This window comes from Panthera leo, chromosome A1, assembly GCF_018350215.1.
Source record: "Panthera leo isolate Ple1 chromosome A1, P.leo_Ple1_pat1.1, whole genome shotgun sequence".
Lineage (NCBI taxonomy): Eukaryota > Metazoa > Chordata > Mammalia > Carnivora > Felidae > Panthera > Panthera leo.
In genome coordinates this window covers 159,252,592-159,271,659 of record NC_056679.1, presented here as the reverse complement: position 1 = coordinate 159,271,659, position 19,068 = coordinate 159,252,592, and positions in this window count along the sequence as shown.

Here is a 19,068-nt window from a genome sequence, read left to right as displayed (position 1 = left end):
CCACGCAAATTTTTCTTCAGAATAGCAAGTACATAGCAGTAGACAACCTGTAGAACACACTAGAGGAAGAAACTCTCATCAGCAATAAAAGTGATAAAGAAAAACAATTATACTTAAAATTAACTTTGAATAAAGTACATAAGCAAAGCATGGAGTAAGAACTTGGTACATAATAGTACACTGTTCCATGTAAACTTTCATTGGCCATGGACAACACAGGACAAGGACACAATATTCAGAACACAAAATAATCTGAGGAAAGAAATACGGATAAAAATGGAGAAAAATATGGGGCGCCTGGGTGGCTCAGTTGGTTGAACATCTAACTTTGGCTCAGGTCATGATCTCATGGTTTGTGGGTTCAAGCCCTGCGTTGGGCTCTGGGGTGACAGTCAGAGCCTAGAGCCTGCTTTGGATTCTCTGTCTCCCTCTCTCTCTGTCCCTCACCCACTCTCGCTCTGCCTCTCTCTCTCTCTCTCAAAAATAAACATTATTTTTTTTTAAACGGAGAAAAAGAATCTTTGTCACAGTTGGGATCTGAGAAGGCTCAGCATTGATATCAGAAACCACTGTATCATGGTTGTTCTGCAAGGATATGCTCATCACAGGTTGATAACAAACTGTGGAAAGACCTCATTTATGACATAAAAAAAGATGATAAGATTTTCATTCCAGTTGACCTCTTTATATAGGATTGAATAATTATAAAAGATAATGTAAAATAGAGAGTTCCTAACAATTTGGTAGATCCATGAAATAAAAGGAAAAGACCAAGTCAGATAAAGTATAAACAAATGTGTATATGCATATGATTTCATATGTGTGTGTGAGTATAAATTGAAGAACGTACTGTGTGTGTGTGTGTGTGTGTGTGAGAGAGAGAGAGAGAGAGAGAGAGAGAGAGACAGAGACAGAGACAGAGAGAGAGATTAAGAAAATGTATTCATGTCAACAGCTAGACCCTAAGACCTGACCTTTACTGCACACCTACTTGTACCCACCAACCTTTATAACACATTTTTCCTTAAGGTCTTCTTTCAAGCTTATCTCTTAACTCAGGCACCTGATATGGCCTTTTAACTGAACATAATGAAATAATAATTACCAGTTAAAATTTAAGTGGTAAATGTAAATGTCATAGTTGTGTTGGTGAGTTGCATTTTTAAAACCGCATTTGATCAGAGAAGGAGACCCACTGGTTAAGAAAAATAACAATACTTGACAACAGTAAAATTCAGGAAGCTGAATACTGAGTAAAACAGTAAATTGTTGTATAAGTAAATCAACCTGGTACTTCAAACTAGTTAAGACTTGACCTAGCATATGGTTCTTTGGAATTCAGAAAAGCAGTAATGCATGATCATTTTATGCATTTGTAAAGTTCTTTCTTAGATTTTTTTTCCCTTAGTGCAGTATCTTCTTCATAAAAACTTTCTTAAGAGATTACATATTATCAACACCAACTTTTCTCATGTGTCTATAAATCTACTTTTTTAAAGCGTACGGTATGGCTTTATCCATATCCCTTGCGTATTCTTTAAAAGGAAAAATCATATTGTTCTCTGAGAAGCACTACAACTGAGGCATTTTACTTTTCATTCCATTCCATTTCTTTCTCTTTGGCACAGTGCTATCCAGTCATTCCCTATTGATTGTATATTTTTGTTTTGTGTAATACTAGAGCACTTGTTTGGAAGAAAGAGAGGCATTTTTACCTGTGGGAGTTGCACTTTACTTTTACCTGTATTTTCTCACTTGCTGTGAGGTAGTGAGAACAACAGAACTATACCTTTGTCACATTTCATAAAACTGCTAGCCTCAAATTTGTAAACTTCCCATCAAAAATTTGTAAAGAAAAAACACACACATTTTTTTTTAACCAGGGAAAGGGGATGTTATCTTGCAAAGAAAATCTGTATCCTATTTAATGTATTCTGTACTTGTAAGAGGAAAAATACTAGTTGGGATCTAAACAGTAAAAAGAACAATCTACACAGCTCATAGCAATACTATTACTATTATCATTATCATCCTAGTTCTGTTTCTACTTTAGAGGTGATTAATAACAAGTATCCTTCCAGGCAAGCTGAAGATATTTCCTTATTGACTACAAATATGTTTATAAAGAAGATACACTTTAAGAACCACACTTTTGGGAATGGAAAAAGGAGATGGAGGGAAAGGACAGAAATGGAATGGGAGGTAGTACATGTGGAAGAAGGGGTGAGGGAAGAGTGTGAATGGGTAAGGAGGGGAGGAGAGAGAAGGTGATGGGCTCAGTTGGGGATAAGGATAAACAGGGGAAAGGGAGACCTAGGAGGAAATGCAGACGTGAGACTATGGGAAGAGAAGATAGTAGAGAGAGGACAAAGGGTGAGAAAGACAGGCAAGGCAATAGGAGGAAAATGCAAAGACTTAATTAAGAGACCATATACTGTCAAGTAGTGTTACCAACAAAATTGGCAAGACATGCTGGTGAGAGGGGACCTTGCAAATTCTTTTGCAAAATTCCAAGCCTTTGTCTTCATTAAGATGTTTCCACAGCCTGTAGCTTGTAGTTGCAAGAAAATCAGGAAAAACTTTCAAACTCAAGATACCATAGCCACTAGTATGGATGTTGCTATACATGAGCACAAGTGTAATTTAAATAAATTAGCAAATGAATGACATATAAATCTGGGAATGAATGTGTTCTTTTGAATTTTGAATTTAACATCCAAAGAGACAAAGGTATCAAGGTAAGCTTCCATGCATGACTCTATATGAATACTTTATGGTGAGAAATGACAAATTCAATATTTCTTGACTCAATGTGACTTCTTGATTATAAACATACATATATATGTAATATATATTAAAGAGAGATTATGATTTTTTCAAGTGTCATCTAATTCAAAAGGTATCCTTGTTTGGATTTGGAAGTCTCTGAAGAATACTAAATATATTATTTATAACACTGAATATAAAAGCTATAAAATACTGGTAAAGCAGTTCTCTCTTCGGGCCAATTAAATTTCTTCCTACTATTATGCACAAATGTTTAAAGGCTTTCAACATTCCTCAGAAGCCTGGCACACCAAATGGAAATTAAAGTTCCATATGTGGGTATGATAGCAGATGTTGAATTCCTACTGCTTAGGATCAGTTTTATACCTTGGGCCACTTATTCTTTATATTCCCCATATTGAAGCAAATAACACATTTGGAGAAAAGTACTTTACTTTTATCACAATCTGAAGGGAAAAACGACTTGAGCCAGGTGTGGGTAAGGCAGATTTGTTGACCCAGGAGAGTCTTCTGTGAACAAAAAGCAGTACTGACAAGGACTTGGGAATGAGAGCCAGTCCCTTAGGAGAACTAGGGAGAATCGTGGGCCCAGGGCAGAGCCTTGGAGGGCTAAAGCTGAGGAGTCCCAGAGGGCAAATGTAGGCACTAAGGATATATCTAAGAGAAACAGCTGGCCACATAAGAAGGGTAAAAATCCATGAACAATAAATTTAGACACAAAGGCTACTTCTTGGAATAGTGATTAGGTATCTGGACAGAGGAGGAAAGCCAAAGGAAGTATATTTGTGAGAGAAGAAAGACGTGCGGTAGAAACAGAGTCCTTATTCTGTTACCTACTAGCTGAATCACCTTGGACAAATCACACACTCTCAATTTTGTCATCTATTTAATGGAGATAAAAATCAATGTGGTCCTTGGAAGAACTAAATGACATGACATTGGGTAGAAATCACCTGTGAAGTTACTGGGCCCTGGACTTTTGTTGTGGGAGTTTTTTGATTACTGATTCAATTCCATTTCAAGTAATGTCTATTCAAATTTTCTTTCTTCCTGATTCAGTTTTGGAAAGTTGTCTAAGCATTTATCCATTTCTTCTAGATTGTCCAATTTGTTGGACAGTTGTAGTTTTTCATGATATTCTCTTATAATTCTTTGTATTTCTGTGGTGATGGTTATTTCTCCTTCCTAATTTCTGAGTCTATTTGAGACTTCTCTCTCTCTCTCTCTCTCTCTCTCTCTCTCTCTCTCCCTCTCCCTCTCCCTCTCCCTGTCTCAAGTCTGGCTAAAGTTTTATCAATTTTGCTTATCTTTTCAAAGAACCAGCTCCTAGTTTCATCCATCTGTTTTATTTGTGTTTGTTGTTGCTGTTGTTGTTCTGTTTTGTTTTTTTAGTCAAATGAGGTAACATTTGTGAACTTGCTTTGCAAAACAATAAGTTCTATACATATGGCGTTTTTAGGTGAATGCAAATTTGTTCACGGAGATGAAAGAGTTTTTGTTTTGAAATAATTGTGGATTCATATGCAGTTATAAAGAATGCAGACAAATCTCACATATGTCTTACACAGTTTCTTTCAATGGTAACATGTTTTAAAACTGTAGTACAACAGAACAAGCAGTATATTGATACTAGCAGTATGATACATTCAAGATACAGAACATACCCATTACTATGAGGATCCTTGGTGTTACCCTTTACAGCCACATCCACCTCCTTCCTACAATACACGCCATTCCATTCTTTTTTTAATGTTTATTTATTTAATTTGAGAGAGAGAAAGAGAGAGAGAGAGAGAGAGAGAGAGAGAATATCCCAAGAAGGCTCTGTGTTGGTACATGGTGGGCTCGATCCCTTGAATCATGAAATCATGACCTGAGCTAAAACCAAGAGTTGGATGCTTAACCAACTGAGCCACCCAGGTGCACCATCCCACTCCATTCTTGACTTGTAGCAATCATTAATCTGTTATTCATTTTTATAATTAGTCATTTAAAGAATCTAATATAAATAGTCATAAGATTGCCTTTTTCCACTCAGTATTTAGTGTAAGAAGAACTCCCATTTATTGCTGGTGGGAATACAAAATGGTCCAGCCATTTTAGAATACAGTTTAACAGTTTCTTATAAAACTAAACATACTCTTACTACATCAGCAATAATGCCCCTTCATGTTTATCCAAATGAGTTGAAAATTTCTACCCACGAAATATTTGCTTGTGTATTTGTGTGTGTACACATTTTTATGTTTGTGTGTAGCTGAACTAGGGCAGGTAATGCAAAAAGTTTTCCTGTTGTTGGGCTATTCTTTTCTCTTTCTTTTGACTAATGAGGACAGGATCTTCTTTGAACTTTTTCTGACTGTGGCTATTGGCGGTTTTGGGTATAGGCTTCCACAGTTCTCTGTTCCAAAAATATGGTAAGCAATAAGAAAATTCAGAGAACACACTCCCTTGTCATTCTTCAAGTTCTACAGTAACTAGGCTTTATAATTTTCAGTGATTTGCTACATTTGTTGTATTATGTCATGGGGATTTTGATTGTACAAGTACGTAGAAGAAATGGGACTACACTATCTGGTAGAAATAGTTGATTTCCTTTTAAGAACTTTTAAGAACTCCAACTCCTTTTTCTGTATAGGGCAGTTTATAATCTATACACAGTATTCTCAATGCCCAAATAACATCTGTATTTAGAGCTTATGGGAGCATTTTTTGATTCTCTAATTCTCTTGTTTCTGATTACCATTGGCTTTAAATGTCAGTCTGGCTGTAGCTAATAATTCACTCTGAGAGTTACATTCATTCCCTTGAACATTCCCTTGAATTCATTCCATTGAACATCCTTCAATGTTAAGTAGCTTTTGGGATATCTTCTTTATAAAACACCAAAATTTTCCTAATAGCTGAAACCTGGAATTTTTTTTCAAACTCTTTCTTTTTCAACTATAGATTTATAGTATTGATTTGCTATCATCTTTACTATGCTTAATAGTCTTTTTTAGATTTACCTAAAATAGTCAATTTGAATGTTAAAATGGGAATATAAAGATAAAATGTGTTAATGTGCTACAGGTTCTTTCTTTAAAAATCCTACCAATATATTTACCATTCTCCTGTTTTTAACAAATAGATTTATTTTAAAAATAGATAGGAAAATGTAACTTCCAGTACAGAAATTTCACAGATTATCTTCCAAATAAATGGGCAGTAGACCCATGAAGTAGATGGCTAGTTTTTGTGCCTATTCTTAATTTTTGCATAGGAAATTATTGATCCCAGAACTCATCACAGATGTCAAAGCCAAAGCTATACATAGATAGTCTCTAAAAATATTTGTTCCATGAACATAATGAAGTCCAATATTTCTCTACTATTATAGAACAGAATGAAAATTATGAACACATTTCATAATGACTGATATTTTATATTGAAACCCACCAAAATAGACTTTTTTTGCCAAAATGTGCAAAACTATTCTCTTTAAGGATGTATATCATATACCAATTGTGTATCCTATCACCTTTTATCTTTTCAGTTCCACAGGAAAAAAAGGTTAGCTTTCAATTTCAGCAACTGCCAAACTTTTTTTTTTTTTTCTGAACTCTACCTGAGGAAAAGGGAGATTAACTGTATACAAGGAATTTATCTCCTATCCTAGTGATTCTTGAAACTGTCTGCACATTAGAGCCAACGTGGAAGCATTAAGAAATAGTCAAGCATGGCTGCACTTCTGGAGATTCTGCTGTAACAATGGAGGGTTGGTGTGAGTATCTGTAATGGTTTTCCAGGAAATTCTTGGGGCACCAATTCATCTCTTGCACCCTGTAGGTGTTACATTTGCAACTGTCTTCATAAAACAGAAATGAATTAGTTTGAAATATTGGGATTTTAGTGAGTATACATGTGCCTGCTATGATTATGACTGAATGATGTTATTGAAAGAACATAATTTCATTTTAAACAAGGAAAAACTAATTTTAAGTTCAATTAAAAATTTTACTTTTAGCATTTATATGTGACTACTGGCCACTCTAATTTGCAATCAAGATAACTCTTTATTATAAATAAAATAAACAGTTTTTTTTTTTACCTCTCAATTACTTTACTTTTCCTCTCTGGAATGTTGACTTAGAGGGTCCCATACTCTTTGTATATTCTCTACACAGCATCATTGAATGTGACATGCTACAGCTTTCTAAGAGTCTATTAAGAATCATAAGTATTTTTTAAAAATCATAGGAACTTACACATGGATTAAATACATACCACTAGGCTCAGTACAAAGTGGCTCATTTAATATTATAAGCAAGTATTTTGGATATCAGGATAGTTCATGAACTTGGAATCATACAAATATGATAACTATAAATTTGGGTTCTTCCTCTGTATAACCTGCTTAATCACATACAAATCCATTTGCCTTAGTAGGGCTCAGTTTCCTAATTTAGTAAATTGATGTACTAACCCCTTAGAAATGATGCTTATATTAACCAATTAAGGTGGCAAATTTCCTTCACCATGCAAATTGATACATGACTGTTATGGAGTAGAAGTGCCACTGTATTTTTTTTCTGAGAATTGGTCTCTACTATGGACATTTATCAGAAGTATTTAAAAAATGTCAAACTTAATCAAGTTATCAGTAAAGACAACTAAGGACCTACTATATTCAAGATCAAATGGTGTATATAAGCATTTTCTTAAGTGATATATAGTGTATTAGCTCCCTGATCTCACCAGTTTGTAATACAAAGAGAGAAGAACATACAAGTAGCAAATAACTAAAGGTGGACTATACTTTATGTAATTAATAGGGTGAATTCAATACAAGAGGCATTATTTTCTATTGCTAATGTAACAACTTACCACAAACCTAGTAGCTTAAACAAACAAATTGAGGGGTGCCTTGGGGGCTCAGTAGGTTGAGCATCTGACTTTTGATTTTGGCTCAGGTCATGATCTCAAAGTTTGTGGGATCAAGCCTCCCATTGTTATAGGAGCAGAGCTGGCTTGTGATTCTCTTCCTCCCTCTTTCTGCATCTCCCCTGTGTGTTCTCTTTCTCTTTCTCTCTTTGTCTCCCTCTCTGTCTCTCAAAATGAATAAACAAACTTAAAAACCCCACAGATTTATTAACTTAGAGTTTGGGAAGTGAGAAGTCCAAAATATGTGTCATTGTGCTAAAATCAAGGTGTCAGCAGAGTTATGTCCCTTTCTGGAGGCTCCAGAGGAGAATCTGTTCCCTTCCTTTTCCCACTTCTACAGGCTACCTGCTTTTCTTGGCTTCCATCTTCAGAGTCAACAACAGGCTGGGTCCTCATACTGCTATCTCTCTGTCTCTCTCCTTTGCTGCCCTCTTGCATTTAATAAGGACGCTTGTGATTTTATCGATACTACTTGAAAAATGCAAAATAATCTCTCCCTCTCAAAGTCTGCTGAATATAAGCTAAGTTCCATCTGTAACCATGATTCCTGTTTGCCATATAACCTAACATATTGCCAGTTTTCAGGAATTAGGATATGGACACCTTTGGAAGGGGAGGTATATGTGGAAAGATGACGTGGGGATATTAATCTGCCTACCACAGAAGATGTGTGAGCAGAAGCACTGGGTTGTAAAGGAAGGTCCCCATAGAGAAGGAGAGGAAGATACACCTGAGAATATATTTTAGGATCGAATTGTAGAGGTTTCTGAAAAACAAGCAGAGAATTTTAGATTTTGTCTAGAAAACCATTAGAAATGTTTGCCTGAAGAAAGAAATGATGAAGGCAATCAAAGCAAGAAGATGAAAGAAAAAGTACTGTGCAAATGAAACAAAGTAGACCAGATGTAGGAGACCAGTCATGGACTCTGGCTATGGTTTAGTTGTCTGATGGTAATGATTTGGGCCAATGTGATAGAATCAAGGATCACTAATAGAGTCTGGCAGATAAGGTGTGGAAAAACACATGGATCTGATAGTTGCAAACCTGGGAAAGTGGGGAAATTGTTGGCACCATTTATGAAAGTGAAATAATTATTTCACAATGGAAAAAAATTATTAGAAGCAAGATTTTTTTTTACAGAAAACATGAGGTAATTAAAAATGTCCTAAATCCCATCATAAAGTTTTCTATAACGAGCGAAGTATTTTTTAAATTAAGACATATTTTTTAAGCATCTTGAGGTTCACAACAAAATTGAGGGAAAGGTACAGATATTTCCCATATGCCTTCTACCTTAACTCATGCATAGCTGCTTCCATTATCAGTATCTCCCAACAGAGTGGTACACTGGTTACAACAGATGAACCTACATTGACATGTTATAGTCACACAAGGTCCGCAGTTTATATTAAGGTTCACTCTTGGTGTGGTACATGTCATGAGTTTAGACAAATGTAGGACACGGATCTATCATTATGATATCTTAAGGAGTATTTTCACTGACCTAAAAATCCTCTGTGATCTGCCTATTCATCCCTCCAACTTACCTACTGGCAAACCCTGTTAATCACTAATCTTTTTACCCTCTATAGTTTTGCCTTTTCCAGAATGTGATATAGTTGGAATCCTAGAGTATGTAGCCTTTCCTGATTATCTTTTTTTCACTTAGTAATATGCATTTAAGTTTTCTCCATGTCTTTTCATGGCTTGATAGCTCATTCCATTTTTTAATTATTTTTTATTTTAGAGAGAGATAGATAATGAGTGGGGGAGAGGGATAGAGGGAGAGAGACAAAGAGAGACAGTGACAGAAATAGAGACAGAGAGAATATCTTAAGCAGGCTCCATGCTCAATGTGGAGCCTGACATGGGGCTAGATTCCACAACCCTGGAATCATAACCTAAGCTGAAATCATGAGTTGAATGCTCAACTGAGCCATCCAGGGACGTCTAATTTCTTTTTAGTGCTGAATAATATTTATTGTGTGGACGAACCAGTTTATTTATCCATTCATGTACTGAAGGACATCTTGGTTGCTTACAAGTTTTGATAATTAAATAAAGTTGTAATTCAATTTTTCAATTCAATAAAGCTGTTATAAACACATACATACAGGTTTTTGCATTAACATCAGTTTTCAATTCTTTGGGTAAACACAAGGAGTGCTATTGCTGAATGATATGGTAAAAGTATGTTTAGTGTTGTAAGAAATGTCTCAACTATATCCCAAAGTGGCTGTAGTGTTTTGCATTCCCACCAGCAAGGTATGAGTTCCCGCTGGACCACATTCTCATCAGCATTTGATGTTCTCAATGTGCAGATTTTGGCCATTGTAATAGGTTTGTAGTGGTATCCGATCATTTTTTAAATTTGCATTTCCCTGAAGACATATGATGTAGAATATCTTTTCGCATGCTTATTTTACATCTGCGTATGTTTGGTGAGGTTTTTGTAAAGGTCTTTGGCCCACTTTTTAATTGGGTAGCTTGTTTTCTTATTGTTTAGTTTGAGTTCATTGTATATTTTGGAAAATAGTCCTTTATCAGATTTGTCTTTGAAAATATTTTCACCTAGTCTGTGGTTTGTCTTCTCATTCTCTTGATTTGTCTTTCACAGAAGTTTTACTTTTTTAATGAAGTCCAGATTATCAATTATTTCTTTCATGGATTGTGCCTTCAGTGTGGTACCTGAAAACTCATCACTATATCCAAGATTATCTATGGTTTCACCTATGTTACCTTCCAGAAAATTTATACTTTTATGTTTTATATTTAGGTGCAAGGATCCATTTTGAGTCACCTTTTGTGAAGAGTGTAAAGTCTAGGTCTAGATTCGTTAATATGCATGAGGATCTCTAGTTTTTCTAGCACTGTTGAAAAGGCTATCTTTGCTCTATTGTAGTGCCTTTGTTTCTTTGTCAAAAATTAGTTGACTATAGTTATTTGAGTTTATTTCTGGACTATCTATTCTATTCTGTTGATCTATGTATCTATTCTTTCACTATTACACACTGTATTGATAACTGTAGCTTTATAGAAGTTCTGTCATTGGGTAGGGTCAGTCGTTATACTTGTTCTTCAAAATTGAGTTGGCTTTCTGGGCCTTTCATCTCTCCATATAAACTTTAGAATCAGTTCATCAAAGAAATAACTTTAAAAAATAATGGAATTATACTGATCAGGAATGGAATTATATAGATCAGGTTGAGAAGAAATGACATCCTGTCAATATTGAGTCCTTCCATCCATAAACTTGGGATATCTATTTATTTACTTCTATGATATTTTTCATCAGATTTTTGTAGTTTTTCATATATAGATCTTGTACATATTTTGTTAGATATATACCTAAATACCTAATTTTTGGAGTGTTAATGTAAATAGTATTGGGCTTAAAATGTCAAATTCCATTTGTTTATTGCTGGTATATAGGAAATAATTGACTTATACACTAATCTTGTATTCCGAAACACAGCTATTATCACATGTTAGTTCTAAGAGTTATTCTGTTGATTCGTTTGGATTTCCTACATAGGTGGTAATGTCCTCTGCAAGCAAAGATAATTTTACTTCTTCCTTCCCAGTCTGCATAACTTTTATTTCCTTTTCTTGCCTTACTGTATTAACTGGATCTTGCAGTATGATGGTAAAAAGGAATGGTGATCTTACTGAGAAAGCTTCATGTTTCTCATTACTAGTATGATGTTGCTGTAGGGTGTGTGTGTGTGTGTGTGTGTGTGTGTGTGTGTGTGTGTGTTTAGATTTATTTTATCATGTTGAGAAAGTTCCACTTTATTATTTTACTGGGAATTTTTTAAAATCATAAATAGACGATGTATTTTCTCAAATGCTCTTTCTGCATCTGCTGATTTGATCATGTGATTTTTCTTTTCTGGCCTATTAATGTCATAGATTATATCAACTCATTTTTTAATATTGTACAAGTCCTATATGCCTGGGTATACCTGGGATAAATGCTGCTTTGTTGTTGTGTGTAATTCTTTCCATACCTTGTTGGATTTGATTTGCTAATATTTTGATGAGGATTTTATATTTATGTTCATGAAATATGTTAGTCTAATACTTATAATACCTTTTTCTGGTTTTGATACTAGGGTAATAGAATGAAGAAATACTCCCTCTGGCTCTATCTTCTCAAAGAGAAAGCAGAGAATTGGTACAATTTCATCCTTATATATTTTGTAGAATTTACCAGTGAGCCTGTCCAGACCTGATGCTTTTTCTTTGGGAAGGTTAATTGATTATTGATTTAGTTCTTTAATAGATACAGATATCTATTCAGAGTGTCTACTTCTTCCTGTGTCTTTCAAGAAACTGGTCCATTTCATGTCGGCTATCAATTTTGTGGGATAGAGTTGTTAATACTATTTTATCTTTTAAATGTCCATAGAATCTGTACTGATATCACCTCTTTCATTTCTTCATTAAAAATTCATGTCTGCTTTTTTTAAAACTCATTAGATGCTTATCAATTTTATTGTTCTTTTCAAAGCATGAACTTTTTTGTTGTTGATTTTCTAATGATTTCTTCTTTTCAGTTTCATTGACTTCTGCTCTAATTCATATTATTTCTTTTCTTCTGCTTACTTTGGATTTAATTAGCTCTACTTTTTCTAGATTCCTTAAGACTATTGATTTCAGATCATTTCTAACATAATATATAAATTCAATAGTATAAATCTCCCTCTAACCACTGTTTTTGTTGAATCCACAAAATGTGATAAATTTTAATTTACATGTAGTTAAAAATATTTTTTAAATTTCTCTTGAGAGTTTTTGTTGCCCCATGTATTATTTAGAGGTGTCTTGTCTATAATCCACATATTCTGGGACTAAATATTTCTATAAAAATAGAAAGGATATTTTGGCATGTGTTCCTATGCTGCTTGCACATATTGTTTCTATTTTACCAATAAAACAATTATTTCTAAAGGATTTATAGTTCTCATCTCATACTACCCAATCTTTATCCTTAGCAGTCAGTTTCTCTTGTTAACAAAAGGTGAAGCATAGCCATAGGCAGCCTACTCAACATGCATTATTCTGGAGGGTTCTCAGAAGGCCTAAATCATCTTTATTTTTAGATAAGTTGACTTGTGAAAGCAGCACTATGTAACGCTCTAAGATAGTGGTAACTATAAAATAATACTGATGTTTTCCAGAGCGGCTGCAGCAGTTTGCATTCCCAACAGTACAAGAGGGTTCCCGTTTCTCCACACCCTCGCCAGCATCTATAGTCTCCCGATTTGTTCATTTTAGCCACTGACTGCTGTGAGGTGGTATCTGAGTGTGGTTTTGATTTGTATTTCCCTAATAAGGAGCAACGTTGAGCATCTTTTCATATGCCTGTTGGCCATCTGGATGTCTTCTTTAGAGAAGTGTCTATTCATGCCAAATTATGGAAAGAGCCTAAATGTCCATCAACTGAATGGATAATAAATTGTGGTTTATATACACAATGGAATACTAAGTGGCAATGAGAAAGAATGAAATATGGCCCTTTGTAGCAACATGGATGGAACTGGAGAGTGTTATGCTAAGTGAAATAAATCATACAGAGAAAGACAGATACCATATGTCTTCATTCTTATGTATATCCTGAGAAACTTAACAGAAGACCATAGGAGAGGGGAAAGAAAAAAAAAAAAGGTTAGAGAGGGAGGGAGCCAAAACATAAGAGACTCTTAAAAACTGAGAACAAACTGAGGGTTGATGGGGGGTGGGAGGGAGGGGAGGGTGGGTGATGGGTACTGAGGAGAGCACCTGTTGGGATGAGCACTGGGTATTGTATGGAAAACAATTTGACAATAAATTTCATATAAAAAAATAATACTGATGGCATTTCAAACCTTTGAGAAGAAATTTCCTAGGATCTTTTGACTCAAAGAATAGAATATGGGCAGGCCACATCAACATTACCTTGAATCAGGTTAAAAATGCACAATGTTTAGAATGGCTATAATTAACAACTCAGAAAACAACAGATGTTGGTGAGGATGGGGATAAAGAACACTTTTGCACTATTGGTGGGAATAAAATCTGGTGCAGCTGTTCTGGAAAATAGTATGGAGGTTCCTCAAAAAATTAAAACTAGAATAATCCTACCACCCAGCAATTATGCTACTAGGTATTTACCCAAAGGATACAAAAATGCTGATTCAAAGGGGCACATGCACCTCTAATGTTTATAGCAGCACTATCAGCAATAGCCAAAGTATGGAAAGAGCCCAAATGTCCATCGACTGATGAATAAAGAAGATGTGTGTGTCTATACACACACACACGCGCGCGCGCGCGCGCACACACACACACACACACACACACACACACACAATGGAATTTTATTCAGTGATCAAAAAGAATGAGATCTTGCCATTTACAACAATGTAGATGGTACCAGAGTGTATCATACTAAGAGAAATAAGTCAGTCAGAGAAAGAAAAATATCATATGATTTCACTCATAATTGGAATTTAAGAAACAAAACAGATGAACATAGGGGAAGGGAAGCAAAGATAAGATAAAAACAGGAGGAGGCAATCCATAAGAGACTCTTTTTTTTTTTAAGGTTTATTTATTTTTGAGAGAGAGAGAGAACATGAGTGGTAGAGGGGTAGGGAGAGAGGGAGACACAGAATCTGAAGCAGGCTTCAGGCTCTGAAACTGTCAGCACAAAGCCTAATGCAGGGCCTGAACTCAGAAATGGCAAGATCATGACCTGAGCTAAAGTCAGACACTTAACCTACTGAGCCACCACTGTAAGAGACTCTTAAACACAGAGAACAAACTGAGAGCTGCTGAGTGGGTGTTGTTAGGTGGGGGATAGGATAAATGGATGATAGGCTTTAAAGAGGGAAGTTGTTGGAATGAACATTAAGTGTTATATGTACATGATGAATCACTAAATGCTATTTCTGAAACCAGTATTACACTGTATGTTAACTAACTTGGAATGAAATGAAATGAAATGAAATGAAATGAAATGAAATGAAATGAAATGAAATGAAAAAGAAATGCACAATGTTGGCTTCATCTTGGGTATTTTGAATCAGCCCACATTTGAGTAAGATCTCCAGGTAATTTATTTGCAGTTTACAGTTCCAGAGGCACTGCTCTAAGGCTAATAACTACAACTGAAAGTCCCTCTAGACCAAACAACCTTATATCTGAAATCAACTAAGGTCAATATAGTTTTTGAGATTTATAAGAGTGAAGACTGATTAACATTAATCCAGAACAGTTCTTCCCTTGTCAAGACTCTCTTATTTGCTTGATCTGAGCATCAGGCACTATTTTTATAAAAAAAATTAGTAATTTCACATATTTACAATGAAGAAAAATATTTTTAAAATCTTACAAAGATACGAAATGTTAATTAGACTAATGAATTTCACTTTTAGCTCTTGATAATGCTGTTAACACAATAAATATATTTTTTATTCTCACACAAGGTATTTTAACTATTATAGGATAAACTCCAATCTTAGTGTTTGAGTAAATGACCAGATAAACCAGGATATGATAACATAATAACATAAACTTAGGAAATATACAAGTTAGCCATTAAAAATTTAAAGATGATGATAGTTCATCTTGGGTTCCTCTTTTGCTTCTCCATTAGAGAATTTATTTGTCAGGTTTGAGTTGTAAGTACTCACTTTCACAGAAAATTAAATTTCCATTTAAAAATGTCTTACTGGTAAGGCATCTTTGTCACTCATTTACTAGATATTCTTGGGTAAGATGTGTTTCTATGTATTAACTACCAAATGTTTTCACATTTAAAATATATAATTATATAATAATTACCAATTAGGTATATATACAAAATTAAAAATTTTAATATACTGTTCATTTCCCACTTGCAACCCATTATACTCAAACACAGTTCCACTAGAAATTAAGCACACTTTTTAGGCAGATTTTAATGTGTACTAACATAAAGAATGCTAAAACAAAAATTCTCTATGATATGGTAAACATGTATTATTTCAAAAAAAACCTGGTAATTCTTTTATTTTGAAAAGGCTTTAGAGGTACCTTCTTGAATGGAACATTTTGCTGGTGTTTCATTGTCACTCAGTCAAAAAAGACTGAAGTAAAGAAATGCTTTGAATTAAAGAGAAAGTGATGCAACTAAACAACACTGCATGAGGTCTGTGTGCAGATAATTAAAGATGAAAATGATGGTAACAGAGAGCATGCAATTACTATATAAGATAAAGAGGACACTGGAGGTAGTTTAAGAATTTTTCCCTATGATATTGAGTCCCTTGGCTCCCAACCCTACCATATTCCTTGAGAGTCTTACATATATTTAATGTGAACTTAACAACTGACCTTATATAATTCAGTAGTGGCTTTGTGACAGCACATCACAAACTTGTTAACCAACTTGTTGGAGCATCTCAAAGAAATACATTGTTAAGAACTATATCCAGATAGGGCAAATGACATGGAAGTGTCATATGTTCAATACACGTAATTTAACTAAGCCACCGAACATTTTAAAGCCACCCTTCAGCATTCAAGAGGTCCTTACACAGGCACATTTTGAGCTGTTTATCCTTTAGGAAGTGCTGACTCCAATGCTCTCACTTAGAGAATTTTGTTTTGACATAATCACTTCTGGTTGATGTGTCCTTAGATACCATGCCATGATCCAACTGCACACAATGCTATCCATTCCAGCTGATTGGTTTTTGCTAACCTTTGTCACAACCTTAAATGGTTGATTTTAACCAAGAATAGGCTCACTGCACCGAATGCTATTAGATCTCAGCTTCATAGAGTTACTATTTTCAGCCTTGGGAAAGAAAATTTTTGGCTAAGGCAGCTAAAATCTGGAAACCTGTATTAATGATTCCTTTTCTACAGATGTAACTTGGTTTTTTACAATGACCATGGAAATATTACTAGTAAAATAATAAAAATATTTTTCATTTATGTTACACTTAGAATTTACAGAGGACTTTACAAATATGCAATATAAATCAAGGGTGAAAAGTTAATTAAGTATCCTCACAGTTTATCTTATTGTATACCTTTTATCTTTCCTAATTTTTTTTCCAGTTTCTCTTATTAACTACTTATCTATTGTTTAATTAAAGAAATGTTTTTCTCGAGTTCTAGCTTGGGGCAAGTCTTCCTGCAGTCAGTGTTGAGAAATATAGCAAACCAGTGTTAATTTTAAGTGATGCAAGTTGCACAAGGTAAGAGTTCAAATGATAAAAGTTAAATAACTAAAACAGTGTGTATTATAAACCTTTATAATCACAAACCTTTTCAGATAGATGAATGTACGTAATACGTGCCACAACATGGTTGGAAATGGAGGGTATTATGCTAAGTGAAATAAGTCAGTCAGAGAAAGACAGATATATGATTTCACTCATATGTGGAATTTGAGAAACTTAACAGATGACCATAGGGGCAGGGAAGAAAAAATAAGATACAAACAGAGAGGGAGGCAAACCAGAAGAGACTCTTAAATACAGAGAACAAACTGAGGGTTGATGGGGGTGGAGGGTTGGGGAATAAGGAATATGGGTGATGGGCATTGAGGAGGGCACTTGTTGGGATGTGCACTGGGAGTTGTATGTGACAAATCATGGGAATCTACTCCTAAAGTCAAGAGTACACTGTAGGTTAGCTAACTTGACAAAAAAAAAACCCACATAAGACAGTGTTTTTATATATTCATAACATATAAAATATATTTATGAATATATAAATATATAATATATAAAATGTATAGAGAAATATATAAAATATATAATATGTATATAGAATATAAACTTAATAGATTTATTGAATGTTTATGTATAAACACCCATGTTACATAGAACAAGGACGTGAAAATGAGTACAAATGAGATTGCAGGAAGACTTGCTCCGGACTAGAACCTGAGCAACTCCTCTTGAGGGACATATATGCTACTATGGTTACTGATCTGAGACCGCTAGACTCAGGAAATCGTCTTTTTCTTTTCTTAAAATATCTAATGGCTATAGGAAATAAAACTTTATGGGTGTCATAGATTTACCTGTTGTAAGTCTTCATAGGCTAATTAATATATTAAAAGGAGTAAGCACTTTTATAGTAATACCACATGCCAGGAACCATTCTAAGCATTTTACAGATATGAAATCCCCATAATTCCCATAATCCCCATAGTGAGATTATGTGGGTACCACTGTTTTCCCTTTATCATAGGTGAGGAAGAGAGGCATAGAAAAGTTAAATAAATGGTCCATGGTTACATGGCTAGAGCAGAGTCAGGTTAGAAAAGCAGGTTTTTATACTCTTTATAAGGGTACATACCATCTCTTGACTTTATTATAATGCCCTTGAAACTACTAGAATCTCCAAAGATTTTTTGACTCAGAAAATGGAAGTTTATTGAGTAAACAAGTGGTAGCCACAGACATGCCTGTCACTCCCAGAGAAGCCCAGGAACTACCACCCAAATGATTCTTATCTGGGGGGAAACATAATGGTACCTGAGCTGCTACTTATTGTGAGTAAATTCTGTATATAGATTTTTTTTTAAATTCCAAAGTTCATGAAGTGAAGACAAATAATAGAAGAGATTCTTAGTAGTTAAGAAAAAAAAATAAAAGTTTGTGAAAACTGGTTAATGTGAAGGTGACTGGCTTACTTATTTTGGAGAAACTATTATATAATTTGACTACTGATATCCATTTTGGATATAAAGACAATGTATGCCAGCGGGGAAAAATGAAGACTGTGTTTCTTTTCACTTAAGAGAAAAGAGATAGAATAGAGATGTTATTTCAGAGACCCTCACAAATAAATCACCCTATGAATAGTTCCTCCAACCACCCAGTTTCCAAGTGCTTGAAGATTCTGTAGTGTGGCACTGGGAGATGGAAATTGCAGGCTTATTCTAGGGACAAATGTGACAGGGGATAAAAATGCAACTAGCAGATATGGAAAGTGGTAACAGCAGAATAGATTCTTATCTCATTTTCTCAAGCTCTTCCTTAAATTGTTCCCCCAAAGAACATTTAATTCAAGCTCAGAGACCCAGAAAGCTATCTTATCTTGTTTGAAAACTGACTTTCACAAGTAAAGTAATCAGTTCTGACCTTAAAACACTAAGCTACTAGTCTAAATTATGAGAAAATCTGACTTCATTTAAGTCTGTTATTTTCTTTGAAATATTTTCTTTGGTAATTTAGCATTCAACTTCCTTGACTCTCCTCTCATGCAGAGTCATGCAGGGATCATTTTATTAGCTATTCTTCATTTCATACCCATAAAACTCCTGCATACTTCACTTGCCTTCTGTTGTCCCCCTTCAAATTTGAACA